We start from the raw sequence: 6,100 nt of genomic DNA on the forward strand, positions 1-6,100 counted from the left end.
AAAAAAAGGAGAGAAATAATGTGACATGTACTGCCACACACAGAATCTTTGTTTTCTTTCTGTATACTATTTCAGGGTCAATTCACCAGAGTAAAAGCACATGAAATTTTCACGTGGTGGTTTGCTGGTGACAGTTTTATGGAGTTGCTTTTACCTCCTGGTCTCTTAATGTGGCATCTCCCCCCACATCACCCTGCTCCTGGCCATACTTAGCAAGAAGCCACCTCAAGAGCCTCCCACAGATTCGTATTTTAAACTCCACTTCCCTAGTGTGGGCTCTCTATTGAGAGCACTGTGATTAAACTGTGCACCCAGAGGATGAGATCATATAATGCTTGAGCAGTCGCTTATTCATAGCAGAACTTGCAGTGGAAGATTTTGTACCTACTGGCAGGTGAGTCTTAACAAATGCTCCCATATTAAAAAATGGGATCTTTAATTCATCTGTTAATTAAAATTATTTCATTTTTCTGGCATTAGGTGAGTATCAATGCAGGTTAAGGGAAAAAAAAACAAACAAAAACACTATTCATATTCATTAGACTTGACTCTGTTTGTCTTGAGCTTTGTTAGATTTGAGACCAGTCTTCATAAGACCTGAGCTTAATGGATTCTTCCAGTGCATATTTTTACAAGCTTCAGAGATGAGTAAGTTATGCTGCTCCTGCAGCCACTGGCTCCTCAGAGCTCCTCCGCCTGCCTTTTGTCTCGTGGGAGGTCAGGTGACAAGGACCCACCTGCTCCTGTGCAGCACCCTGGGATGTCCAAAGCCATGAAAATCAGAGGGGTGGGGAGGAGCACAGCTGACACAATAATTTATTTGGCCCACTGTCCCAGGTCTCTTTTTAAGGGCACAAACCAGTCCATCCCACTGCAGTGTCCTCTCTGTCAATGTGAAGCTGACTGCAGACTCCCCTTCTAAAAGGGAGCAAGGAGTCTTCTCAAGACACTGTTCATATGGCCTGTTCAACAGTCCTGGGCAAAGACCCGGCTTGCAGTGTTTGTCTCTGAGATAGATGTCATTTTCTGGGCTTAAAAACATGCTCAGCACTGAAATAACTGTTTTGAAGCTACATCTCGTCAGAAAAATTATATTCTGTGGGCATCTCACTGCTGCTTTGTGCCTTGCCTGGCTGCGAGGCTTTGGTTATTGTAGCTTCTTTCGTCAACAGATTTTTCCTCTTTTCACAATATGTTCGTCTGATTTCTTCTCCATTTCCCATCTCTTTTCATTTGGCAACGTTTGTCTCAGTGAGGAGGATTGGACTTCATCTGTGGGTATTACAATGGGTAAATATATCAACAATTTTTTACTTATGTGTCAGTCACTGGGTTGCGTAACACAGTCGTAGTGGTTTATTCTTATTTTGTGTGGGAGACAGTGAAATACTGGTACATAGAACATTAAAGGCTGCCACAGAATGCCTCCTGTAAGGCATACAACCCCCATGAAGGCTGGTAAATATGAAATATGGTCTAATGAACAGGCAAGGCTTTATGACAATAAACATGGAGTTGAATATCTCTGATTGTGCAGTGTTGGGACATTTCTGGGCAGTAGCTCTTACAGTTAAGACAGTCACATTTCAGTGTTTGCTATTAGCTGCTGACCAGAATCAGCTACCAGGACACTGTCTTAACCTGTCAGGATGCAACAGTTTTTCTTCTTTTAATATTTTAAGAAGTTTCATTGGTTTGTGGGGATTAGTTTAGTGGATTTGGGGGGTTTTGTGACTTTTTGTTTGTTTGTGGGGGAGGCTTTTGTTGTTTCCAGGTTTACAAAGATGCTTCCATCGCGATGGGCTCCTGTTTTGCATTTTGGGCGGTACACCCACGGATGACCCAGGTTTATTCAGGGAGGACATTTTTCTTCACGAATGGAGGAAGGGTAACACCTAGTGGCAGCAAATCCACATTGCTATTAAGAAATACAAAGGGCTCCGAAGTATTGCCAGCATGACCCAAGGCGCATAAAGAGAAAACGATACTTTTTCGGTAGATGTAAACTATGATGTATTCAGCTTCTTCGTGAGAAACTTTGTAGAGCAAGAACATAGTTTATCCCTGTTCTGAACTAAAGTGCTGGTTTATTATTTCCTCTAGCAGTCTTTGCTGTGTGAAGTGGCATAATATTGCTTAGAAAATACCTAATTGCATATGACTGCATTGTTTGACTGTTAATACTGAATTCATTGAAATATTTAGCCTTCTGCATAAAATCATCAAAAGGAGTTAATGATCTAAACTGAATTGGAGGTTCAAATACATTCATTTAAGCTTCACAGTCTTGTTTAGACAGCGCAAGAAAAAGAGTCTAGTAGTCCCACAGCAGAGCATATTGCCTAAGGGTCAGAAATCCTTTGCTTTTCTGGGAGTTACATGCCTCCAAAATGTGCACTCCCATAGGTTTGACTTTGACAGTCAATGGATGGCTATTAGGTAGAAACCTCTCCCATTCCTGAGTTATTGTTCAACGTGAACTTATCAGCCTCAGCATTACACTCAAGTGATACCAAGTAATATCTCCAAAAACTTGAATTATGCATTATTCCACCCAATGACAGAAGAAGAATTCAACTCCTTCTAAAGAGAGTGCTGTCTCTCTCTGCAAACTCAAGTTTCCCAGGCTGTATATAGTTGAACCCAAATGCAAACATTCATAGATTTCAATATTTCATGTGAATTGTAATGAATGTTACCTGTGAAATTACATCTGATAATATCTCTGTTTTGCCTCTGCGTTTGCATTTACAGCTGGATACATTTAGCTGGAACTGCATGTTCTAGGAAATCCAGCTGCTGTGGAAATCTGCACATTCAAGCATGAAAGATATTGAAGAGCCAGAATAACACAGGCTTTAAGGGATCTCAGAGAGTCATCAAGGGCTCACACACTTTCCTCCTGCCAGGGTGCTGCAGACATTTCTTTGGATAATTTTGAGGGCAATGCTGTGCAGAGTCTGGAGAAGAGGGAGGGAGAGGAGGAGGACAGACATTAGCAGTGTATTCTGTGTCCTTGGCCGATAGAGAGCTACAGAGTGTGACTGAGAAACATAATCAAGTGAGCAATTAGTGAAGGTCAGAGCTGTGTTAATTTCCTTCAAGCACCTTTGTGAAAATTAGAAAACAAAAAGCACCCTCTCGATGGCGTGGGGACATGCAGGTAGTTTCTGCCTCAGTAAGCAAGAGCACTGAAGGGGACACCTTCCACACACATCTTGAGCATCAGTGAATTTGGAGAACACAGGAAAAGAGGCTGTGCACCTTATGTCAAATGGGGAAATACTCCCAGCTGCTTCTTTTCAGGTGATATCTAGGAAAATGTGATAATTGATTCTGTGTTTTGGTTAATTATAAGGAAGTTAGAGCCCTGTCTGATACCAAAGGAGCAGAGGACAGCTGTGTCATTTTATAACATGCAGTGGTGTGGTATTTTACATGCACAACATGTGAGGCTTTTCTCCTATGCTAAATTACTCACAACCCCTATGGAGCAGCTTTAAATCAGAGTTCTTTTTGTGAGCCTTGGCTCTCTGAAAGTAATCTTCCGTATCTCTGTGAAACATTTCAGTCATGTCTTCAAATCTTCTCTCAGCAATTCTCCTGTCTGTGAATAAATAGCATTCTGACCTGGCTTCTACCACAACAACAACTGAAACACAATCAGGCCTCTGCAAAACATGAGAGGAAACCACATCCATCTTCTGCATTGCCATCAGTGTGAGTCAAGAGCCTTAAGCTGTCTCTTAGAACTTAACAGTGTGAGGATTCAGCAAAAGAGCGCTCTTAATAGGGAAAATACAACTCATTATCTAGCTAATTAGGATGAAAAAAGCAACCTCTACTCCCCCTTCTTACCAGCCTGCCTTCCTGTAGGGTTGGACAGGGTTCAGATAAGTTCTAAAGGGGTAAAAACACTTTTTTTTTTTTTGTGCTTTTGGATACAATCAAAAGATAAGAGCATTGATTTGCAGAGGAGCAACTTAAGGTCTGTCCCTAAGTCTATTCTGAGAAGTTAATCACAAGGATGGTATTATTCCTGGGTAGGAGTTCTATCCAAGAAAAAATGCCTTTTAATGGAATTTTTTTAATTTACAGATCTTACACCTTTTCTTACAAAAATGTGTTTTAAAAAAAGGAATTAAAAATGTATTGATAAAATTATTATTATCTTTTTGACAGAGTGATCCCTCAAAGGTAGAATAGTTAATAATAATGACATGGGTGATTGTGCTTCAAATTTTTATATTGACTTTAGCTGTTATTTAGAGGAATACTGTTCACTAATTGAGCATGTTTCAAAATCATAACTGTGGTCAGTGAACAGTAATTAATGCATTTGTTTTTGCTTTCTTCCACTGTGTACCAATGTATATACCAACTGTGCTTAACCAACATTAACTGTTTAAGTTAGATTAAAATAAGCAAATGAAATGCAGACATTCAATTCAACAGACTCAGACATTGAATGTGCTGCTTTGTTCTCTTTGCTTCTTTTTCTGTTGAAAACATTTTAAAATTCCTGTTATGTTTAATAGAAGAAATATCAAAATCCTTAGCAGGGGTGCTTACAGCACCTGAAAAGGTATGAAGGGAGTGAAAGCTCACAGCACTCTACTATAGATAAGTTGGTAAATGTGTTTTTACTGCCTTAGGTACCTTGCTTGACTACCTGAGAAAAACATGTTTGCACTGGTTTAGTTTGTTCTCTGCTGAGACCCAAGTTTGTGTCCCTGCTGGCAGAACTGACCTTAGTGCTGTCAAACCCTGCAAGGCTTGTGCAGTGTTTCACAGACCCCTGCTTGCTCCTGTCCCCACAGGACATCAGCCCTGAAGGATGCTTGGAGCAGAGGTGGTTCCAGCTCTCTGCTGTGCTTCGCAGTGAAGTGTCTCTCCACCAGATTTCATCATCTCTCAACAAAGGCTGAAATTAAATTAATGAAATCTCATTAGAGAATTCCTGCTCATTTCCACAGAAGTGAAGATTAAAAACTATTTCTGTACACATAAAGAGAAAGAGAGAACCTTCAATGTTAGCATACTCACACTTGTTTCTCCTTCTTTGGCCTCAGAGCCTCCTACATGGTGAGTGCAGTTCCACAAGCTCTTAGCTGCTCCAGACATCCTGGAAAATATCCATTCTGTCAAGAACTTGCCAAAGTACATGTCACCAATGGCTACAACTAGAGTTCATGCCAGTGAGGACATCTGTGAGTAAAGGCTGTAATTACATACTCTTAGCTCCTGCAGGCAGTGTATCTCAGCTGTTCAACCCATGCCAGAAAGGGATGCTGGAGCTCCTATTCAATGATACCCTTCCTGACCTGCTATGTAAAATAATGTGTCACAGAGAATATATTTCAGTTACTTGGCAGGGGAAATTATTCACTCCTAAACTGCCAAAAATCTCTGCCTAGAGGGTGAGATAGCAGACAGCCTTCTGTTAGGGCCAAAACTGAGTTTGCCAGAACATTTCCTTCAGCCCTTATCCTTAGCAATGTTTCCAGGACTTCTCCTACCTGTTATCCACTGCATAAACCAACCTGATTTTTTCTCTGGACTGAGCCAAGCTTGCAGAAACTTGGAATTAACTTAATCAGGCATAGCTGGTGTTTCCCAGCTTGCTGATGTGCTGTGCTAATGAGATGTTATTGCCCAAAGTAATGAAAAGCATCTGTTTCTTACCTGTAAAGAAAGACTAAGGGTTGCTTCTATTTACTTGAAGGTGAGTTTGACAAGCTTGTCTTCCTTCTTAGAAAAGTTCACTGCATGTATTTTGCTCTTGGCCTCTTGGAGAGGCCCAAATAGAATTCAATTCATGTGTCTAGAAAATTCTGAATGTGCTTTCCTATTGCAAGTGTTTACATAGAGGGATTACTACTCTGCTTTGTAGGGATTTCCTGTAAGATAGCATCTATGTATGATCCATGTTTGTAAATGCAAATATATTATCACTAAAAATATCAACAGAATAAATATTTGAGAGACATGTAAGAGATATATGGAATGAAGAATGTGTTTAGATTTCATGAAGTTTTAATGAAGTAAACATCTGGATTTACAGAAATTCACAGCCAGTTAAGCAGCCTACAGAGTTTTC

This window comes from Haemorhous mexicanus, chromosome 2 (assembly GCF_027477595.1).
Source record: "Haemorhous mexicanus isolate bHaeMex1 chromosome 2, bHaeMex1.pri, whole genome shotgun sequence".
Lineage (NCBI taxonomy): Eukaryota > Metazoa > Chordata > Aves > Passeriformes > Fringillidae > Haemorhous > Haemorhous mexicanus.